The 24606-nt window shown below is 40.4% G+C and overlaps 1 protein-coding gene across 10 annotated transcripts in view; it reads right to left on the bottom strand.

Annotated features, from left to right (window-relative positions):
- Window positions 1-24606, bottom strand: part of FHIT (fragile histidine triad diadenosine triphosphatase) — a 560843-nt gene that overhangs the window by 86604 nt on the left and 449633 nt on the right. The gene's annotated exons all lie outside the window — the stretch shown is intronic.

Here is a 24606-nt window from a genome sequence, read left to right as displayed (position 1 = left end):
TGAATTCCACAGTTGTGTTTTTTTTTTTTTTTTTCTTAATTCACCCTAGAGAAACCAATTTTGCTTACTCTTATCATTATCCACAGCTTTCATTGTTTTCAGCCTAGATATGAGGATGTTTCTTGAGGGTTAAAAACCATGGTTTTGAGTAATACATCAGTGATAGTGTTCTGATAGTGTATTATACTAATATATCATGGGAGCGATAGTGTTCTTGTGATGTATTAGTGCAATGTATCATCTGAACATCACTGCTCTCATGATGTATTGCTCAAAATCACAAAGCAAGTTTAAAGATGGTCTTCAGTAGTCCTAGGCCTGAAACATTGCTTTTGGACAAAGACAGACTTCCAAGGAAAATATGAGTGAACATGAAAGTTTGTACCAATACTGCAAAATTTCAATAGTGTGTCCCACCTGTGATTCTCCTTAAAGTTTATTCATAAAACTACAGAATAATCTGTCAGTTTCTTTCTCTTCTGGTACAAGGAGTGATACCTTCGCTACAAATACCAATTTTCAGGAATTTCTCTTGATGATATATATATAAAATATAGCCTAATATATAATATATATGAAGCCTAATGACAGTTGTCAACAACCATATCTCCCCCAAATTCCACTCATTTTAAGAGCAATTTTTACCTTTGTGGAAAAATGTTCCAGGATGCACACAGGAAAAGATCTGTATGCCCAGGACAATTTGGAATATCAGTGAGCACACAAGATGTAGTCCAAAGCTCAGTGCAGAGATGCTGCACTGCAGATGCACAGACCAGCATAGCAGGTAATGAATGAGCCTAATGTGAGCTTCTGGCCAAAATGGGTTCACATGTTCAGCATTGAAAAAGAAGTATTTATGACAGCATATGGGCCACTTGGCATCAGTAGAGACATTCTCAGGGGTTAGTCACCTTTACTATGTGCATTACGTTCTTATACCAGGCCATGTAGCAAAATCTGTCACCTGTATCAGAAAACAAATGGGTACTTCCATGTCTGAGGTAACTAGAATCAATTAGAGAGAGAACTTTATTATTTTTTTCCAAGACATTCCAATTATTATTATTTTTAATTCTGTGCGTGGAACATACATAGATATCTGAACTCTTCCCACTGCTTGTGAAATAGAAAGAAAAAGGATCAGAAATTATGGCTCAAGTAGATTCCTTCTCTTCAGTTTTACCAAGAAAGTAGAGGGAAAAAACAAACACAGAGCGGTGGTTACCATGTGGGAGAGAAACCAAAGAAGGGGATTTCACATTTTATGGTCTTCCCAACTTGGGGTGCTGGTATTTTGATTCATTGAGAGTTCTTTAATTGATCATTTTTGCTCTTTAGTGTTATTTGTTATTGCTAAAGCCTCAATCCACCAAGGCACTAAAGCACCAGCTTAATTTCCAAGCTGTGAAATGGTTCAGTTTGAGTATTTGCATCACAGGTATAATGTATATATCTCTGTGTTTTGCATCCATTGCTGGATGCAGGAAGATCTCCCCACCTGGGGGTGGAGGAAATTACTTCAAGTTACCAATACATTAAAGTTGTTTCCTTTCATTTTTTCTTCCAGACAAAACAAAAACCTGAATGTCCAAAAAGCCATTTGCAGTTGACTGAAATGTGTCAGTAAATACAAACAAAACATTTGGCTGCATTTTTTTTTTAAACCAAACAAACAGATTTAGGCAAATCTTCTCTCAAAACATTGTTTGGAAAGGAGAAATCCAAACATTGTGTATACAACATGTCAAAATAAAGCCTTTCAACTCTTCCCAGTTATTGTGGGTACCCTCATGTCTGGGCGGGTAGCAGACAGCACTGTTGAATTCCAGGCAGGCTGTATTCAATCACTGCTGATTGCGTTTCATTTTTCTCCTAAAAATTACTTTCCCCTCGTTTTGCATTATTTTGATTAATAAGCAAGAAAAGCAACATACAACAACCGAGACATTTACATTAATGGACCAATCAATATTATCCGCATCAGGGTATAAAAAATGCATACACACGCTTGCATTGCCTAGTGTGTTAGCTACCATTCCTTCTTCTTGTCAGACACTGATGGAGAAAGCTGCATGTGATCACAGGCATGCTGGGTCCAACACCATAGGGACATGGCAATATGTACCCAGCCTGGGGGACATCCTGTGGTCAAAAATGCTTGAGCCTCACCAGTTGCTTCTGATATCTGGAAGGAGGATGTAGGATCTGTGACGAAAAACGTTTACCTAGCCACAAAGAACCAGGACTGGATATTATAGGGCCTTCAAAATTGAAATTTTTAGACTGACAGTTTTCTAGGGTCAGGACTTATAGCTTCCTCTGTTTTCAGAGCAGCTACCATGTTACAAATGAAATCTCAGTTTGAGAAGATTCTAAAGGTGAGATTTACCAACTGACACAAAAGCATCCCTAAGAGAAGTATTTTCAAGATCTTTAAACCCAGAGTGGACAGAGAATTAGAAAAGTACTGCGAGGAGCAAAATCTGCATTGCCAAGAGGGGTTTGTGAGCCAGAGCCAGCAGGAGCCACCTCTGACCTCCTCCTGCAGTGAGGGGACCCCCCGCTCGAGCACCACGACATTCCCAGCATGACTGTGGGAGCCTGGGGCCCACTCATCCCATCACTGCTGAAATCTGGCAGCAGTACAAGCATTCATGGGATTGTGCATCTAAAAACATTTTCCTATGAGCCAGGATTGCAAAATGCTCACAAAAATCTCAGCCAAAAAACCTGCAGCCTGTTTTGTTGGGGGAAAAAAAACACACATTCAGGTCAGGTGAGTTTTGCTTCAGCACTCAAGGCCATGCAGAAAGCAATGTTCCTAGTTATGGCTGTTTTTATATACTGAATTATAGTCGAATAGCTGATGTGTCACCACCACACTGGATGTAAAGTGAAAATACCAGGCAAAAACAGACACTGAAAGAGATTTCCTGGGTAGACCAGAACAGTGAAGATCAGATGACCCTGCCACACAGCACTGGGGAGGACACGGACATTGCCTGTAATAATTCATGAACATTATGTTGTGTTCACTCAGCTGCTGGGCTGGTTAGCAGAGCAACAAAACTCTGCTTCCAACAGAAATGGAGATAATAGCCTGTACAAGAGCTCCTCGGCACTCACCCGGGGTTTATTAGCAATACACATTGCAATAGGATGAATACATAAAAACTGGCAATGGGTCACGTGCCCCTGAGGGCTGCCAAAAAGTGGTAGAGGAAGGGCTGATCCCCCCACACCTGCAAGGGCAGTACGTGCCTGAGCTGTGCCTTCACACAGCAAAACCAGATGCCTTTCATCAGCCTAATCCTTCCCTTGTTATGTTCCTTGTTAATACAGAGACAAAGCTTTCACATGTGGGTTCCCGCAGTCTCGTGGTGCAGCAGGATCAGGGAAGGGAGCAATGTGGGGAACAGAGGGAGATCAGGGTGAGGAAGAACAAGCCCCGATGCCCCTGCCACTGCTGCTCTCAGGCAGGAGGAAGGACAGGAAGGACAGTGGGGGCTGCAAATTGCAAGACATGCTGGCCAGGAGATCCCCATCAGCTAGTTCACTGGGAAAAAGGATGGAGGTTTGCAGATAACACCTTGCCAGCTGCAGAAAGTCTCATGTCCATTACAGAGACATGGGCTTCATACAGTAGCCTGTGATAATGCTTCTTCTAAAGTACCAGATTAACTGTAGAAATTCCAGACTAATAACCATTCTCCAAGTAAGACTGTCAGCAGGTGATAAAGAAAATCAACCATAATACTGAGATAGCCACATGAAAAATAGGGCAATTTTGTCCTCTCTGTAAACTGGGCTTCCATGGAGCCCTTGTTTGCTATTCTTGATTAACTGCTCAATTATCCCTGTTACAAAATTATTCCGCAGAAAGCCCTGCCTGTATATCCATAGCTCATTAACAGAAAGCACTCCCTCTGCTGTCCCAGAAAATATATCGCATTACCCAGATGCTTGCAAAGTTGGTACAATTGTTCTTTCTAGGCATTGCAAGCTAATTTCTAGGGCCCTTGACTTGCAGGCTCTCGCAAAGATATTCTCGTGGGAAAGAAATTTCTGTTCAGTGAGTATTTATGAGTTCTTGACATTTTTCCTAGTCTTGAATTAGGTTGGGATGGAGAAACACATTAAAAAAAAAAGTCCTATCCGACATTAAAAAAAAAGTAGTTAGGGTCAATCAAAATATTCATTTTTCCCAGCCTTCAAAATTATTGCCAGTATTATTTTTCTCTACTTATCCAGCCATTATAAATTACACAAAGTAAGACCACTTTGAAAGACCTAACTTTTATAAAAATTAAAACAAGACAGGAAACTACTTGAAACGCTTCCTTTCCTAGAAGAATGCCCATTTTCTAGGAATGAGCATTTTCCTTTCCAGCATCACTAAAACCTCACGGCCTCAGCTGCACACAAGATGCAGACACTTGGTGTCTTTTCCCCAGATGGCAGCTAAAGCATTTTGGTGGTAAGGATTACTCCAAAACCAAGAAGACTACACTGACTCGTGCGCTCTCATGACACTTCTTCTAGTTTATTAAAGCAGAGAAACAAATCCTGCTTGACTACCAGCACGAGAAATATATGAATATGATACAGTTGGAAAGGGGTGATACAGACAGGTGGACGTGAGAGCAGCACATGCAGGGGGACAGAGAGATGCTTTGTAAGGGAAGGACAGGGAAAATGGCCGAGATGCAGGTGGGAATGGACTAGACGAGACATCAAAGACCAGGAAGGGTGTGAGTTACCAGTGGAATGGAGATGGTGGCTTTTGTTTTGTGAATCAGAAACATCATGCGGAGAGTGCAGAGAGAAAACAGAAGAAAGAGGGGAACAGTCCTGGGAGAGGAGGCCATGCAGGCTGACCTGATGCTACCAAGTGAGTAGCCTTTCAGGAGCCACATGTGTACCCCTGCATGGCACTGCACTGTACGCATACCCTGGCAGGGAATAAAGGAAGTTTGCAATGGTCCTTGACAATGACTATGCCATGGATTTGCCTCTGGAAGAATGTCAAGATACTTGCTCAGCACAGAGAACACATACTTGGGAAAGCAACAAAATGGAGAGAATTTGTGAATACATCAGAAACCTAACCGAGTGGGTGACTTGCAACAGAGTACATCTTCAAACACGTAGACTGAGAAATGTGCAGATTCAGCATCCTCAATAAATAATGTATCTGTCAACTACTATAAAGTTTTGAAGGAATGAGCTTGTAGAGAGACCTAGACCTAATGGAAACATGCAGAATGATTTTTAAAGCCACTTGAGATCTGAGGTTATAACTTCCCCTGCTGAAGGCAACTTTAGCATTTACATGAGAACTGTCAGCCTCTCCCTCCAGCCCCTAGCCCCAAAAAAATGGCAAAATAATGAGGATAATTAGCCTTTTCATCAGAAGTGGTGATCCAAATGATTTAGTTGACATCTTCTATAAGATCTCCTGAAAGGCAGTAAATAATGAAACGGAAATAAGTATGGTATGATGCTTCTGGACTGATATTTCCTGGCAGCCCCTGAAGAAAATATCACTTCCATTTTCCGGATGGGAAGGCTGAGGCACATACCAGCGAAGGTGCCACAGGCTTAGGGACAGCTGATGAGCACCTGCCTCACAGTCCTGCTCCTTAATCTTCCTTCAGGGTCACTTTGCCCAGGTGTTTTTCTGCAAATTTGGTGTTGTTGAGATGCAAATGAAACAGGAATTGCATTTCCCCTCACCTCTGATATTTAGTTAAGTCTTGATAAATGCATATTGTTTTAACACTTGTAATACATATAATTATGGTTTTTTATGTTTCAATAAAATGGTTTATAATAAACATTTACTGCTCTGTGAATAAACATTTAAATGAAGCTCCTAATGGGGGTTACATGTTTTGAAGCAGTTCATGGCTTTGCCGAAGTCTCTTCCTATACTTAATGAGAGTCATTTCCATAATCTGTGCATTATTGCTTAAGCCTCCCTTTAGGAATATTTTACAAAGTAAAATTCTGTGAAATATTATCATCCAAAAGAGAAAATGTTAAGAGGATTATCAAATTGTCCCGTTAAAGGGACAGCAAAGCTTTCATTTTCCCCCTGAGATGCTAACATTGTAATCACATAGAACGTACTTACTAATTATCACACCGGTCCACTGCATTATTACCATGTTTTTCCCTTGGACACCCAGTCTAAATGAAAAGGTTGGGAGACCCCTGAAAGGTCCGATATGAAGGGTAATATAACGCTAATTTTTCTCAAATTACTAATAGCGAGGCTCAGAACACCCCAGCCAGATCTTGTAGATGTCAAGAAAGGTCCAGCCCCTCAGGGGGGGGCAGAGTAGTGCACACAACTGTGCATACAGCTCTGTGCAGTTTGCCCAAAAATGTCAGTCCTACAGCCGCATGATTAACACCCAGGGTCTCTTCCCAGTTTTGCAGAAACTTCCACCCATTTTCTCACTGACTCCAGTAACTGCAGGACTCGGTGCCCCGGGTGAGATATAAACTACGCCGAGGTCTAGGGAAATATTATTGTTGGAATACAGAGGGTTTTCAATTCTCCAGAGTATCTGCAATGATACAAACACCTGTAAGATATTTCTTCCACGCGCCTGAGTACATTTGAGGAGACCATAAAACTGAAATATATCTTCTCTCCACTAGCAGGGAATAAGAGCATTACAGCAGTAATGGCCTGCTCCCCCCTGAACGCAGGGGGTAGGGGAGATGGAGGAAAATGAGAGCAGATAAATCAGGAATGGATGTGGCAGGGGGAAGCAGGCGAAGGCAAGCCTTACATATCAGTTACTCTTATTCTGAGTGGGAATTCATTATCTCTAATTTGTGTGGTTATTGCCTTTTTAGATAACTGTTGCAACCAACTCCTGGGACAAGGTTCCCGCAGAATTAACATACTGTCCCTGTCTCCTCTTCCATTAGTTAAAGATGGAAGAGAGGTGCTACTGCAAGGAGAAAGAGGAGGTTTCCAACGACAGTAACAAGACTGAGCCCCATAACATTCTCCGGAGGATGAAATGCATTCAGGCCATGGTGCTTTCCATCGCAGTATCTATCAGTGCTCGGGGAGATTTCCAAAGCTCTGTGTCAGTACTGAAGCATTTTATATCCTTAAGGATACATTTCCCAAGAGTTAGTATATATCTCCGTGCCTGCATATAGCACTCACTAGACTGTATTTAGTTATTTATAATATTAAAATTATACATAGCAGCTATGTGTTCCAAAACATGGGCTGTTTTCCTATTTTATTGCCGAATGTGCACATTCATCTCTAAGGTTTAGCTGCTTCAGTTAAACCTTTTAAATGTAAATTATTTTATGTTATAAAAAGCTGATTGTGGGAGTTTTAGTATTTCAAAGATGGTAATTTATGTGACTGGAACAAAATAAAACATTCAACAGAAACAGAATTTTTCTTGATCAGAAACACTTTTATGTTTCAGTATAGCTTTCTTTTCATATTTTCCTCCTGCAGCAGTGGCCTCTGTCTTTCAATTAGCTTAAAACAGAAGATCTTAGATAAGCCCATAATTTAATGCTATTTGCATATGTGTCATCCCACAACTTCGTCACCCCACATTTGACGTATTTTTAAGTTGTTGTGAACCAAAGCCTGAAATCCCTAATGCAGATTCTCAGCTGCTCACCCCTCAACAGTCCACCCACCAAAGTCTCTGGGATGACAGGGGAAGCAGGACCAGTCTCCAAATGACCCACAAAGCAAGTCTCACCTCTTGTAACCTCAAAAACTGTTGACAGCATATCCAATAAGGGAGCAGAATATTCAAGAAAGCAGATTTTTGGGATGGCCTAAACGACCCCTGGACAATTCCTTTTTTTTTTTTTTTTTTTCATTTTTTTTTCTGTTGATCTACTTCCTCTCAGCACTGTTGAATTTGGGATACAAGATAGTTTTGTGGAAGTAAATGGCCTCCTTGAATAATCAGACTTCATAGGTCACCTACTCCATCACCCAAAGGAGACTGAAATCCCTGTAATGACTCCTCGGTCTCAGAAGCTATTGGATCAACCCTTGTAGAGTAACACAGTATCAGCATCAACGCAAGTCACCTTTAAATATTTTGACAACAACCTATGCAAACTAATATACAGTGCAAAAGTACTTTCATTCTTGATTTCCCAGGCAACTAGGTCATTTCTTGCCACCTTTTAAAATATGCAGCCCTGCTCCATTTCTCTTTCTTTCTGCTCAAGCCAGTGACGACACTGCTACTTAGCTTAAGGCTAAGTCCTTCATCATTTGAAGAAATCTGGCAAACAGACATGCTAGAAATGACAAAGGACATACAATGCTATGTTACCAAGCCTCAAAATGAAATAAAGTACATTCCACTGTTTTTATTCAGTGCGTATTATTTTGAAATTAGATTAGAAAAGGTGTCAAGGTGTTAGTGCCCATCTCAAACTTTTTTTTCCCTTTTAAAATACTTCTTCTGTAAGCCCTTGCATGGCATGCAGCATCTGCACATCTCCCTCCTTACTCTAGTGAATGGCAACAAGGGCAACACTGATAAACACACAGAAATGCATCTTCCATTGACTGTTTGCTAAAACAAGAACTGAAGCATTTTAACTTACCAATTTAATTACAGAAATGTATATTGATTCAATCTTTCTTCACGTTCAGGAGCTGGCTAGAGAGAATGGTGAGCTGTTCTGCTTAATACACTTTCACCTTGATAAGCATGAATAACCCTCTTTGGAAAAGGAGTTCTTTCAAAACTGTTTAAATCCACAAATTCCTTTCAAGCAGGGAACTTTGGTAGATTTATAATACATACTGGCAGTTGCCAGGAACCCAGCTGAAACCACCAGACTTGCTGTCCTGGAGACCTTTCAACAGACAGTTTGTCCAAATGGACTTTGACTGTGTCTATCAGGGCCATATGGGCAGAAGGGTAGCAGAGGTGAACAGTTTGTGATTACGTCCCTAAGTCATTTAACCTTCAGAATTACAATTCTGCACACTGTACCACGCAACAGGAGGTTGTACAAGCAGGTGAAAAGATAGATGTCTATTCTTAATGACTGTTTAGGAGACTGCTGAGCTCTGGTCTGTGCCCATGTTGGTTCAGTTCATTAATGTAATTAAACAACAATCAATCTTTTTAAATTAGTTACACAAAAACAGTTACTGCCAGATCAACTGACATGAAAGTTAGGTCATGCTCCATTTCTGCACGATTTAACATCCACACTGGAACAGAATACAGGGAATGGAAGCATCAGAAACTGGAGCCAAATTCATTTGAAGCCCTACAACTTAATTAAAGTGTGCAAAATCTGTGCAGCTGGCTTGGTCTTATTTGCATGGCCTTTCGTGTTTGCAGCTGAACACCTTGGCAATCGAAAAAGTGCTCAGAAAACAAAAGAAAGAAAAAAAAGGTGTGCTTGCAGGATACAGTAGTGAAGGAATGTAAATAATTTTAAACAGTGTAACTTTATGTGGGGCTTGAAATTGGACCTTAACAGCAGCTTTCACAGTTCACCGGTGGCTCTAGTCACACACAAAAAATTAGATGGCATATGAAAGCAGGAGGAGCCAAGGCTGCTGTTGGTGCCTGTTCCCTTTCTCTGGGCTAAGAAAAGACCAGCACGGCAATCTCATTTTTCACCAGCCACAGAGGTTATCTGCAAAGGGTTACAGCAGCTTCATCATCAGCCTCCACAGGCTGACCTGCTGTCCCGGGATCAGAGCTGAAAGCGGCTCTTAACAGGCTCACAGCTGCCTCCCTCCTTCCCCTTCCTCTGGGGACTGGGAAAGAGATTTGGTCAGCCTAAACCTGCTGCAATGTGTCCTCCAGAAGTGCTGGCTGAGGGCTTGCTAAGGTGACCAAATCCTGCCCCTGCTGCTTTCCAGCCCAGTGCCAGAGGGATGGGGCACAAATAGCATCCCCGCCGCCTGGTTTGGGCCACCCAGACCTCACATTGCCATGTCCCTTGTGAGCTGGTCTGAGAGCTGGCCCCAGGGGAAGAGTTTTGGTGACCTCAGGGTTGTTGCTTGAGCCTCTCTTTGAGCCTGAGCATGGCTGCGAGTAGAAGCCTGTGCCCCTGCGCTGCCAGCGGGTCAACGCGTGGCTCTGCCTGGAGGGTGCGGAGCATCTGTGAGCTCGGTGTGGATGCACTGTCAGCCTGGTTTGAGACTAATAGACAATTTCCTTCTCAACCCTCTGAGCCGAACCTGAATTAAACTGCTTTCAATTTTCCCAAAAGGACAGGTTTGCAACTTTGCCTTGTGCTTGTCCATTAAGGCAGCATCTGGCTTCTTTTAATCCCTTGCACTGACTGAGCTCTCCAATTGCTTCCACTGGGCCTAATGCAGGCAGTGTTGCTGAATGACTGCCATGAAAGTAGGTTCATTCTCCTCAAACCACCACAAAAGGGATGGGCAAGGGCCTTCCTGTGATGTGGTGGTGCAGGGGAGTAGGGCAATGGCCAGGCTGTGAGTCTGCAGGTGGCTGAGCACATCCCCCAAGTGCTGAGCCCCTTCCCTCCCGGTCACCAGAATGGGTGTTTCATGGTGCAGGATCAGGCCCTCAAGTCAGAGCTACAAATTCCCCTTAGGGAAGGGTAATTGAAACGCTTACCTAGGTTTTCACTTTTGTGAAGCCAGGCAATCAGGCTGCATTTCGACAGGGTGCAACAGAAAGGAGGAGTGGGAAATGAGGCAGATGGGGAAGGAGACGGAAGATGCCTGCTTAAGCTTCTTTTTGTAAACTGCGTGACTGGAGGGAAAAAAAAAAAAGCATTTTCCAGGAGACTGAGGAGGAATGTGCACCCTGTCTCTTAACGCTCCCCACCCTCTGCAGCACTGCTGCCAGAAAACCACCAGAGCAGGTGCCTCTGGAAACGAGACTGAAGCAGACGTAAGTGAATTTAAAACTAATAATAGCAAGGAACTTTAATGAAACTCTCCCTGACTAGTTAAAGCAGCCTTTCTCATATAGGATTTTTTGAGCTTTCATAACTCTGCACTCAAAAAGCATCCTAAAAAGTTACAGGCAGCAGATTATCACTCTGTGCCTCTCTCTGAACACACGTGTCTCTCCTGCAGCATACGTGTAACAGTAAAATGCAAGGAGCCCACCTTGGGAAATTGCTTATTCATTACCACAGTGATCTGCCTATTTTCTTGCTATCTGCAATTCTGTGTCACTGCTGTACGATATACATGCTGCTAATTGCCAATGGGCTGCTTCGTTAGCTGGAGGACCGAGTTATGGGAGCTGGAAGAGCAGAGCCCAGGGGAAGCTCTCAGGCTGGTTTGGATCTACCTCACTCCAAGAGCTAAGCAGGGAGCCTGAGCCGTTCATGGGTTTAGTATCCACCACTGCTGCCAGAGTCAAGAGCATGCTGCAATGCATAAGGAATACAAAACAGAGACCTAGAGGGCAGGCAAAACTTTCATAAATTCAGCTCATCTACCAACATTGAAAGAATTACTAATCAGAGAAAGAAAGCTACGGAAGTGTTAACATTAATTCTACTTTGCTACAAGCCACGTGGCTAACACCCTGACACCTTGCCATTTACTGAGGGAGAGCTATTTATTTATGTAACCTATAGCTCACATTTAAATAATTAGTCTGCCTGATAAATTTCAGAACTTGCAGTCTGTGTGCCATGTTTGTGTAAGCACAGCATATTTAATGCAGGTAGAATTGCTTAACATCTCCAGCATCGTATTAAAGAGTTTCAAGTAATTAGCAGAGTTAGCCACTCAAACTTTAGGCCAGTTACACATTTAAAAAAAAATATGTGTTAGTTGTACATAATGAAATGTGTGCTCCAGAAACGTTGCCTGCACTCCTAACAAGGGATGTTCAGAGAGAGACACGTGCTGTATGGGAATGAGCAAATCAAGTCAGATAAAAGAGGACTTGGTCCAAACTTTCCCTTTTCCATGATCTCCAAGAATCTGAGCCCTCCTCAGATCAATCTATCATCTTTGGTTTGCTTTCAGCCCACCAAGCATAAAGGATTGAATTTAAGAAGGGGTTAACTACTCGTGACTCTCTTTAGAGTTAGAAACTCAGTGCTTCCTTGTAGCCAGATGCCAGAATAACACCTGCAAGACTGTGGATCAGAGCTGAGCAGCTTTTACACCACAATGTTTGTGCTTTAGGCCATGTTTCTAGAAAGTAGAGTAACACTCCTGGGATGCTATTCTGGATGCAGAAGTTTTGACTCGTCTGTAAGCAGGAGCTGCATAGGGATACAACAAATGAGCTCCTCAGAAGAGTGGTCCTCACTTCCAGGAGAAGCATCAGGGATGTGCTTGATCTTTTTTGCTATTATTTTGACATAGTCAAGTGAGCTGAAACCCACTTCTGTGAATCAGATCGTGGCAGTCTCCTGGCATCTCAGCTGAATCAGAATGCAATAAATACAACACCTTGTAGTTCAGGCTGTAAACATAAAAGAAACCTGAATTTTAGCTTAAAATTTGAATCAGTGGAGGAACCTGAGGCGAAAGCCATGATCATAGAAAGTAGAGGCTGCTGGCATTCCTACTACATAAGAATTTGCAAAGTGACGTGAACCAAACTAGCTTGTATCTTAGATCCTTTGGGTGTGCACAGTGACAATTAGAAAGCAAGAAGATTTTCTGAAAATCCAAGTACAAATTAAAATATTAGAAATGCTTACTTAAGAGCTTTACTTTAGCCACTTTGTCTGAAAAAAAAAAAATCAAAATAAGTTTTAGCACCTTATCTGAAAAGAAGTTCAAAATAAGATTGTTTACTTACTTCTTTGGTAACTGTTGCTCTCAGGCCAGATCTATAAATACCTAGATTTAAAGCCAAATTTCTGAAGTCATTCTGCAACCAGCACCAACTGTGACATTGACACTTCTTGTCAGATTTTCAAAGCACTTCAACATTCAGTACACTTCAGAAAATTTAGCCACCTACATTACTGCCAACCAGTTTTGAAAATTATGTTTCATCTGTGTTAAGCGCTCATGAAAACTTCTACCAACATGTCTTTTCCAAATAATGCTTAGGCACTTCAGAAGCTATTCTAAGTTTAATTATTTTGTAGACATGTCAAGGTCCTTTGCACAGAGAATGATTTTCTTCAATCCATACAAAACCCAGATCAATCCTACCATGCCTGTTTATCACAAAATCTTGTATCATCACATGGCATTCATCCTAGAAAAGCAAAACAAAGCCAAACTTAAGCTTAAAAATAGCACTATGCAGACTTCTACTTTGGTAACTTAGCTGCTAGGCGTGTTTACCTCCATTTTTTACCAAACTCAGTCAAGCAAATAAACACCCTCTTGTTACTGCAAGAGAGAAGAAGAAGAGACCAATATATATCAAAAGAATCTTGATATCTCTTGTCAAATAAGTTCTTACCAGGTGAGGTTTTAAGGATAGAAATGTATTCTCCAAGGAGAACTGCCATAGCAACCATGTCTATTGGCAGGAGGTGTCGGGGGGGAGCACCGCATGATACTGTAAGGGACATAAAAGACTTATACTGGCACAAGAAGAACATATGTAGAAGAAGAAAGGGATGAAATACTCCATATTCTCATGCACGAGAAAGGAAGCAGCTCATATTCAGAAGTCCATGGAAAGAAGCTGCCTGTTCTTTGTGTGAAACAGCACACAAACCTGGAATAAAGAGCCACTCTTGCTCCACAAAGAAAACACACTGCAGCAAACTGAGTCACACCCAAATCCTCAGCTGAACAGGCATTTTACGAGGAGAGTTTTACACAAATTTTCTCAACAACTTGAAAATATTTTAAAGAAATTTTCTCGCTTCTGCCGTTTCTATGAAGAAGCAAACTCTCTCCATTTCCTACTTCTCCAAGCACAAAACCTGACCCCTGCCCTCTCCACGAAAGAGAAGAGGTGGAGAGGTACACCAGGGAGACAAATCTCCACTTTGCTTCTTTAGAGAGGTGGTTCACCCAAACAGAGAAAGAAGCACTCTCCTGCCGAGGAAGGAAGACATTGGGATTGGGTTGATGTTGGTACTGCAGCAGGGTGATCTTAGGCTGAAACCATCCAACCACTGGCAGTGCAACTATGTGATGTCTATCCATATGGTGCATTTCAATGTCATGAATGATTCCTCATGTTGAATCAAAGCCAGAACGAATATAACGGAGTAGATTGGGAAATCATCCTTTGTAATCTGCAGCTCACAAAAACCAGGCACCCAAAGGGATATTCCAAAGCAGCTTCTGAGGCTGTGCTTGACAAAACCTGTGCATTTCTGAAATGCTAATCAGGTCCAAATTAGCTGATCAGGGAAATGGCAAGTTAGATTAGGACAGGAGACCGGCAGCAGATTACGGTATGAACAGGTTTAAAAAGATTTATTAAGATCTGCTTAGGGTGCAGCTATAACGAAGCGATCTCCTTGCATTGTTTGGGGGTTTGAGATTTTTGTTTGCGTTTTTGTATTTGATAATTTTCTGCCTTCCTAGTTCTGACAATGAATTTTCTGTAAGGACCTTGGGGAAATAGAGCAGACTTTCAGCATTCACAATGAGAAGTAGAAGATCATGGCAATGGAAAGGCTGTTTAGTCCCTGAGTTGTACATTATTTCAGAATCTTTTCATTTATGAATACAAATCTCTATAAATTCCCTTTGCTCTTGGATTTACTTATTTGGGCAGTTGTTTCAGTAAACAACTAAGTCTGCACAAGCCACTGTTGCTTATTTGTCTATGCTCATTCTGCTATCTCACTTTGTCAGAAAACCAGTCAAAGAAACCAATTCATTCCACGTGTTCAGGCAGTTAAAAGCAGCTGCCCAAATTACATAATCCACGCATGATTCCACATCTCCTTCAAAAGTACGGATTCTCAAAATTGACGAGTAGGGTAATAGCTTTCATACAGTGTCCAACAATATATCAAGTTTTCTTAGATTCCTATCCTACTCCTGTTGCTTTAAAAACAAACAAACCAACAACACTTTAATTTGTAAGAGTGACTCTTCAAAGCCATTCAAAAGTGATATTTCTTACCAGGTGCTTTATATTACTTTGACTTTTTTTTTTTTTTTCAGTGCCAGTTGCTTCATAAAACTTCTTCTGCAGAAAAAGAGGTAATGCCTGGATGAAGCAAATCTGACCTTAGGAGGCTACACAAGCCAGGGGGACTGCTTTCATACCCTTGTCCCTTTGGGTCCCTTTCAGAGTGGAACTGCAAAGATTTCAAAGCAGATTTATTTATTTTTTATTACCATCCTGACCAGAGAACATGCTTTGGCCAAGGTCAGAAAACATACCTTGGAGTGACAGTGACTAAAACCAGCAAAATAGGCCACAGGCTCACCCAGACAATGGAAGACTAGCATTTGGCTATTTTAAGTTAATGTATACCTTTCAAAGCAATTTTTTCAGTGCCTACTTTCACTTTAGAGTGCTAAACCTAACAGGTGCTTTCAGCACAAGGGTTGGGAAGGATTCATTTGTCACGGAACAGCTCGTTGGGGTCAAGAGGACATTGTAACATGGAGATCTAAACACAAACTTCAACCCTATCCTGGTAGGAAAACAAAACAGAAGAACCAAACCATCCAGAGTAAAGCTACAGGACTCGGTGATTAAACTGGGCTTGCACAAACAAGGTACCTGCATCTAAATTTAGCTACCTAAATGATTGATTTGATCTTCAGTGGTGATGAATTCCTGCAGCTCCTGTTGACTTCAGGTGCCCAAATTTGAAACATTTGGTCTTTAGTCTCCAAACTCAGGCTAATTGAAGGATTTCACATCTCAAAGCTAAGTGGTTATCCAATCCAAAGTGCCATAAAACCACAGTTCCTAGGGATGAGAGATATGACACACGAGTAACTCAAAAGGCAAAGCAGGAGAAGAAAGATGATTATTCCCCAAAGTGCATACACTTTAAAGACAGGCTAATGAGTTCTTAAATGACATAATTCAATCCCAAGATTTCTCTAATACAATGCTCAAGTTTTCCCTTCCTCAGTCATTACAGAGTGCACTAGGAAATTTTAACTGTATTCCTGCTGGCCTTTGAAATACAGAAAAAAAATGCATACCTCGATAGATTAAATTAACCAACAACAGTCTATAATCACAGCTAAGCAGGGAAATAAACCAGAGGAATCTTGCCCTCCCAAAGAGCACAACATTTTTATAGGTACACAAGGTCCATCAACCTCTTGAAAAGAGCTTGCAAAAGAGCCAGTGGGTGCAAGAGGCTCAGAGACACCTTGCAGAGAGCCCTTTGGAGAAGGGATACTGGTGCTGATGGTCCTACAGAGTATTAAGTCCTCAAGGTGCTTATGCAAGTGATGAACAACTTTTCAAGAAAGCCCTGTAGGCCATTTAGCACCCAGTTCAACAGCTTTAGCACAGGCTGTGGGGGTTTTGTAACAGGGCTATTCCTAGAAGCCTCTGCCTACCAGAAGCCCCCCACGCTTTTGCACCAGCTTTACCTTGGAGGATGAAAGTTTCATTGGTCTATTTGATGATAAGAAATACAGTATGGGCACTTAATTACAGATTAAAATATATAGTCAAAAGCAAGAATAGTGAAAAAAAATCTTTTAAGAAAAGTGGTAATACACAAAACTCAAGAGAGAATTCTAGGAGTAGACTGAGGTTAAGTGAGGCTTCCTGATATATGGTCCCTGCTCTGTCTCATTGAGACTTTGAGAATGCAGAGTAAATTATGTATAATACTGTTAGACAAAAAATGATTAAGGATAAACCCATGGATAAGGTAATCAAACACCACCTTACCGAACTTAGCCTACCCTTTTTTCTGCCACAGTTCCGTACTGTTAGGAAAGTCACCTCAGCCAGAACATCTCACAGCTGGTCATTTTCTGGGCATCCATACGAAACATGCTGGCCTGGTCTGCAGAAATCTTGAGCAATGACAAGTGTAACTGTACTCCCTAAGAGCCATGAGCTGAAGCTGTCATTTAAGTTGTTAAGTACACACACACACACACAAAATAATAAATCAAGTTCTAAAGCTAGAGTCATCACCCAAGAGAATGAGCATTGCTTAAAATATGCGTATTAATGCTTCGGAGACTTTCAGATACTCTGTAGAGAGGAAAGCTTAGAGGACATTAATAACCTTGTATTCAGGGCAGGGTTTGGATGGCATCTAAGCGCTGAAATTGCACACTGAATGATGCAGATAAAAATAAACACTTGATCTGTCCACCCTGTGCACAGAATAAAGTAGCAGCTTGTGTTCAAGTCTTTAAGATCGTATCACATCTACATCAAAGCTATATAGGCAGTCTTAATTCTGCCTTTTCCTAATCCTTCAGAGTTTAATTTTATATCCTAAACTTTCCTTAAACAGAACTTTTTGCACATCAGTAATAGTTTATCCATCTCTGACAAGAATGATAGCACAGTAAACTATAACAAAATGTTCCCATGAATTATAACACAGCATTCAATTTAATTGCTATATTCATTAAATAAGAACATTGGAAAATTTTGTAAAATTAGAAATTTTAAGGTGCTATCAAGTAAGATTAAACTAATGAGATAAGATTTAACTGAATACGTAACTTGTACAAATAAGATTTTATGCTGTGCTAGATTCTAGCTCAATTTTAATTTGATTTAGGACATCAACATCAAACTGAGCTTTCAGATTTGTTTCAGTTAATTTCATGCTAGCTTTAAGAAGCTAAGTCTACTAATGATTGCATTGATAGCAATAGCATTGATTTCTTATTACAGGTGAAGTTCTGAGCAACACGACTGTCATTACAATATCACAGAGAAAAAAAAAGAGGTGGGCAGGATTTGTTTAGGGGCGGTGGAGTTGTTTGTTCATACAGATGGCACTGGAGAGGAAGATGTAGAGAGTGTAAGATTAACTTTGTTCAACACTGGAGATGTTTTTGAGGCATGTAATTGCAATTCTTACCTAAGCACAAAGCTGCTATAGAATGGAGGGCCCTACAGCAACAGCAAGAGTCTGGAATGCAGACGAGGTTGTTCCTGGTGCATATTTGCACAAAACAATCTCTGTGCTTCTCACTTCTGTTAAATAGTGCTAAGAAATGTTCACGAGGAGAACTCCTTCAACAAGCATTCAGGAAGCGCAAGAGACCTTCACAGTATTCAGAAAGCTGAAGAGGAAACCATCATCAAATTCTCAGAGACAGGGCCACATGCCACCACTGAGTTATGCCAGAAGCCCACCAAGCAGGCTGCAGGATTAAATGTCTTGAAAACCTTCACCTGGGCATTGGGGGATGGAAAGGCTTTTTTCTTGGGAGCAGAGTTTGTTTTGGTGACTGGCTGACAAAATTGTAAAGTAGAAAAATCTGGACATCTGGTGAAGAGACAGCTCTCCTTCCTGCTCAGCCCTGCTTCCCATAACACAAAAAAAGCAACCTGGAAGCTTAATATCAGTGCCAACTACCAAGTTTTCATGTGTTCCTCTGAAAAATGCAAATGTACCTTTGGCCACCACATACTTAACAACTATTATAAATTATTACTTTATACGGTGATTCACAGAAACACTGCAGCTTCCACCCACATCTGTACTACAGATGTCCACTGGGGAAAAAAAAAATAATAAAGGGGATGCAGGGACCAGTAACAAACTGTCACACAAATAGAACAAATATACGAAAATGCCCAGAAGTGAGAACTCAGAAGTAGGGTGTTTCCATTATCTATTGGGTATTAAAAATCAGCTGCAGACTGTTGAAATTAGACTGAAGTTATATGGACAGAGTAATGGGATAACATCTGATCGTGTGAGCAGCAGGAAAATCAGCAGTGTAAGCTGAGCAACCCATGTGTGCAGGCTTCAGAAAAACAGGGGGGCTTTTGAGAAGGGAATTGCAATAGCCCAAGTGTGAAGCAATCTTCGACAGAATTAACTACAGAGTTGCAGGCAGAGACACTTGACAGAGGACTTCAGAAGCATTAAGCAAATGTTACCTCTGAGTGTGAAGAATGAAGAAGGCACCAAACACTAGCAAAAAGTCACCACTGAAAATGCTTTTAAGATCTTCACCAACATGACAGGAACCAAACAGCCTCATAAAGAGAAAGAACCAGACATTTTGGTAGCTGAAAAAATAACTGCATAGTTTCATGTCGACTTAGATTTTGCAATGCATGTCAGAAAAAGGATGTGGCTTGTAGTAATGCTGAGCAATCAAAAGCAAGATCAAGAACACATTCCTACGAAACCTCACTTTTTTTACACACTCCTTGCAGGCATAGCCTGAAAAACAGCATACATGGTTGGGTCTACTGACTTCATAATTCATTGAATTTTTGAAAAGGTGAGCTTCTTGATTTCGGCAATTCTTGGGCTATTCCACACTGCTTGAGTTGCATAGTCAGGCCCAGACTTTTTTAAGTTCAGTAGATACACCTGCACTTCTACTTCTCTGTGTTCTCTCCACAATGCCCAACTATGCCATTATGCATTCTTAAAAAATAAAAAGAAACAAGAAAAAACACTACACTACACTAAAACAAAACAAAAAAACAAAACACCACCACCACCAAAAAAAAAAAGCCCCCACAAAGAAAACCCACCACTAATCATTTTCAATTTTCACGTCTTTCTTTATATATCATCAAGATATAAACGTAAAATCTGAACAAATCCAAGGGTGCTAGTTCTGTTTCTTCAATGTTAGGATCCTTGTATTCCTGCCATATTACTGACTGACAGGTGGAGAGTATCAAAGGCATATCCGAGTGCTTTTTACGGTTGTCTCTCTTACTCCTAAAACATATAGCAACACAGCTCCACACTAACACTCACTCTTATTACCATGCTCCATAGCCTACAGACCCACCTACAGAAAAAGAACTCTTTGAAAATGGCCCCATTTCAAAGGGGAGGAAATACATCCCCTCCAAACACGAAAGTGACAAAGCAGAGCACACCATTAGATAATGTTGTATTGGAGCTTTGGATCAGACATGGTAACATTAATGTCTTTTGGTTTGGCAAGTAAAAATCACACCCATATTAATATTCTGGAAAGAGTAAACACAAAGGGCCTGTAAAAACATGATCCACCTAAAATCTATCAAGCTATAGTATTTGCAAATATGTTTTCCAAGGTCTTTTTTCCATTAACCCTGCATATTTTGTTGGAAGAAATAATTCCTAATAAAATGGGAACTTTTCGCATTTGCGCATAACTCATCCTTCTACGTGAAGCTCCTCCAGAGAATAATAGTATGTGCAGAATACAGACAATAAAATTGTTTGGCAATCTGACATACAGGGGTATCTTATCATAGAAGAGATGTACGTGCTTTTGATAAGTGTATACAGTAGGTCATATTGATATTGAAGGGTTGATAACTCCCACAGTACAGAGCTGTCACTTAGGCACTCCACACAACAGTGACTTGTTTATGTCGGCTACACAGTGATTTACTTCTGTGAGACAATTCAACAGAACTAACGGCCAGAGGTTTCTTTTACCATTGGTTACACCAGTTTTACTGCTTGAGAAGAAGCTATTAGCTAATGACAAACATTTCCTTTGTAGTCTTCCCTTCATCTTTGGAAAGAAAATAATAATCGGGTTTTGAGCATTTCAGCATTGCTCAGTTCATTATTTCTGGTTGATTCTACATTTTGCCTAGGTTTCTAAGAAAGCCCAGAATGCACGTTTTAGTTGGCTAAGGAATAAACCATTAAACAACAACAACAACAAAATGTTTATCTTAACTCTTGTATGGAGTTAACATTTATCCTCATCTGAATTCTGAATTCTGGATAAGAACGTTATCTTGTTTGCTCGCTACTGCCACGGTTATGTCTGTGCAGGTCATGAAGGGCTGTACTTGCATAATCTCCTTTGAAGTAGCAGGAATTCTTCATCTGTTTTGTGTAATATGAGAATATTGCCAACTCCATTTACAGCACTTCTGTTCATTTTTTTATATTTCTAACCTCATTGGGGGCATTTTGTTCTTTCATGAATATCTTTATGGAGGTGGTGTTCTGTCTCATTGACATTCAGTTTAGCCTGCTCTTTCAGTTTATGCATAGGATTAAATTGAACAGAATTGTTTATTTAAAGGAGACCAGCCTGCTGTTCATCCAGGCCACTCTAAAACCAAATAGTACCTCACTCTACAATAGGACAATTCGTAGAATAAAGAAGCACTCAGTGTTACTTAGGTAGAGTAGAATCCAGACCTTTACACTGCAGGTTTGTAATGCAGCTATTTATGATCAATCCAAGCAAAATGAAAAGGTAAGTGCTTCATTTTTTACAAAGTAAAAACAGCTTCAACACAACCATGGCTCAAGTAATTTGCTACTTGGTACATTCCATTCAGGTGTAGGTAGAAAGAACAAAATCACTCAGTCAAAGGTGGCAGAATTCAGAACACAAAAAATTCTGTAAAAGTAAAGGAGGAAGATAATTACAATCTTTCCAGTGCAGAACCATTTTAGTGTGTGCAGAACAGCTTTACCTAGTCTCAATCCACATTTATTTTCATTTAAATACAGTCCTTTGCTAATTCTACCACTCTCTAGTTTACTGCAGGGAGCATGAAAAAGATGGTCTTTATGAACAGATGGTCTTTTCAAGGAAATGTAGTTACATTTAAATACAGACAAATGTACTGCAAACTAATGGTCCTGTTAGAATGCAAGGTCTGAAAAGTGAAAATATGGGACCACATAATATGCTAGCCCTTAATTATGGGGGGTTTTTTCCCCTCCTGAAGACAAACTAATCACTAATGATACTTAATTAGCAGTAAACAGGTACCCGTGCACCGTCATTCATGTACAAACAGATGTCTATTGATTGTATTTGACTGAATATGAATGTGAGTAACTGTTGTTCAGGTATTATTAGTAATAGGATGGGAAACTGCAACACAACTGCTACTGACTCTATGACAAGTGAACAAATTCACTCTGTCATTTACAGCTGCACTCTTCCTTTTAAAGGTTTGGCTTACGGCTGAGCACTTGGTAGCAACTTAGCTGCTTCTTTCCAGCATGATATCCAGTGAACCTAGGTATATTTGAGTGAAGGTGGAGAGATTTTACCAATCTACAGTCCAAATGAGCAAGATTATATTTTTTGTTTTCCACATTTGTGCAGAGATACTGCATTCTTGTGCACACTGCCTGGTCCAGATATAATGTGGAGTGAACAAAGGGCCAACTGCGACATAAGAGTCTGTGTTTTTTCCTTTTTCGTTCTCTCTCTCTCTTTTTTTTTTTTTTTTTTTCAAAAGGAGCCTCTCTCTCTTGTGTTCATCAGGGTTCATTTATCAAGTCTATCAGACCTAATTCTGTGAAAGGCCACTTCAACATGAGAAGGACAGATGACTTTCAGAGGAGTAGAATATTTGGGGAGTAAACACTATCAGCTGGGGAGCACAATCACACTAGGGCAAAGATACAAAGAAACCTAGAAATTGAGAAGAAATCCTAACCTTTAAACTATATTGCTTTTTTTTGTGTGTGTGTTTGTTTTCTTTGAAAGGCTCCAAGAGCTCACTATGTGAAGTTTAGGGCAATGCCTTTCAATCCTCAGCAGCCAGAATCCACTTTCAAGTCTACAAATACAATAAAATTAAATTATGGAAGATAAAGGCCCTCTGAATTCATATTTCTACTGGCAGTTTCATGTTGGGTATAATGTTTTTTTGAAAAACATTTGAACCAAAGTAGACGAAGTTACAGTCTTTCTTTTTTACCCTCTAATGAGAATGGTGAACCTTTCACCTTCCTGAGATAAGCCCCTCGGCCTTCCCTATGGGTCTGTGGAAAAGAACAAATGCTGTCAGTGCTAACTACAGCCAAGACTATCTCCCTACTGTGTTTGCAATAGGAGCACAGCACAAACAATATATTGCACTCGGCAGTGCTGCCCACTGCAGGGCTCCAATTTCTAGAGATAAAAATCAGCACAGCTTGGAGCTGCAGTACCTCCCCAAGAGTCTCCGCTTGCAGTCTACAGCAGCACAGATGCACCAGGGTCTAACTAAGGGCAACAACAGCCCTGATGTGATGAGGTGGGATAGGTATCAAGAGCTATTCCTACTCCTATGGTTACACAGTTGGGAGGCTCTCAAAGTCAACAAAAGACACGAAGAGAAGGCAGTACTACAGAAGTCCACACAACGGATCTTACCAACTTATTATGGTCTTTTCTAATTGGTTTTCAAAGTGAAAGAGGCAGTGCATCTGGAAAGGATGACAAGACTTGCAGTGTATAGCACTGGACAAGGACTTCGGGATATCAAGTTGTTTCAAGTTTTGCCTGAGGCTCCATCTTTAAACTTCAGCATGTCACTTCTCTCCCAGTGTCCCTCCATAAGGCAAGTTATCAATGCCTGTTTTGTCTGCTTGTGCTCAATTCTAACACTTAGTATAGCTATATTTCATCAAAGTTCTTCCCAATATAGGAGTGGAGCACTCAAATAATTGAGGTTGTGCCTGTACAGCACATGCAGCGATTTCAACTGCCACTGCAATATTAATATAAAAATATTAATACTTTATTTAATAATAAAGTAGGTTGTATTTGAAGATGCTAACAAAAATATTAATAATGATCAGGTTTCCACTTATTACTTTTTCTAGTAATATAAGAGTAAAACATTCATTTTAAAGTCACTTAATGGTGAAGATTGAAAGAAAAAAAATCCGTGACGAATATATACTGTTAATTTCTTTAGAAAATAAGACAGTGCCACATAATGTCACAGCTGAGAGAAATTATCTCCCAGAGACAACTATTCTGTCATGGTATCTTGTTTCTCTCCTTCTTTGGAATAAAGAAACTCAGATAACAAACAGAAATGCTACATTCTTTATGGCCTTTAATTCTGTGGAGACAGGACTGAACTCTATGGCATCTTTTAAGGAAATAATCAGTAATGAACTAATTTAGCTTGTGCAGTTATTGCTGAAAATTTGATTGTAGAAGACAGCTTAATGGACAAAAGATGATGATAAACACTTGAAAAAATTCTTATTTTATTTAAAAAATGCAACAATATCAATGCTTCGACAGCAGTCCTGTGATGAACTTTAATTTTCTCTCTTAATTTGAAAGTAATCGAGTAGAAAGTTGACAATGTCTTCTGAGTTTTTTTATTTCTAGCTTAAGAAACAGTACAGAACAAATAGGTTAGGGAATATTTAAGAGCCTCTAGTAATGTTCCACACGTTTCCCCTCAGACTTGACTTTGATTCACAAAAACCATCATTTGCACTGTTTCTGAAATGTGACATGTTGGAGTCCTGCACAATTTTAGGTTTAGAGATTCAAGACACATTTGTAACTGAATCTGTAGCATAGCCACAGATCAAAGTGATGATTAAAATCTAAGTTCTGGTGGGAGTTCAATCACTTCAAAGGCTGTACATAGCAACATTAACATCCAGCCATGCATTAAAGACTCTGTGGCTGGTATCAGAAGTCCCAGAGGGAAACACGGCAGTCTTTCTGTGCAAGTAGATAGCACTCACAATACTCAAAAGTTTAAATCTCAACTGCTGCCAAACCCTCTTGGACAGCGAGAAGTTTTCTTGTGTTTATCT

Source organism: Anser cygnoides, chromosome 10 (assembly GCF_040182565.1).
Source record: "Anser cygnoides isolate HZ-2024a breed goose chromosome 10, Taihu_goose_T2T_genome, whole genome shotgun sequence".
In the NCBI taxonomy this organism is placed as follows: Eukaryota; Metazoa; Chordata; class Aves; order Anseriformes; family Anatidae; genus Anser; species Anser cygnoides.
The sequence above is the reverse complement of the archived record's forward strand: the minus strand, read 5'-3'. Positions and strand labels throughout refer to the sequence as shown.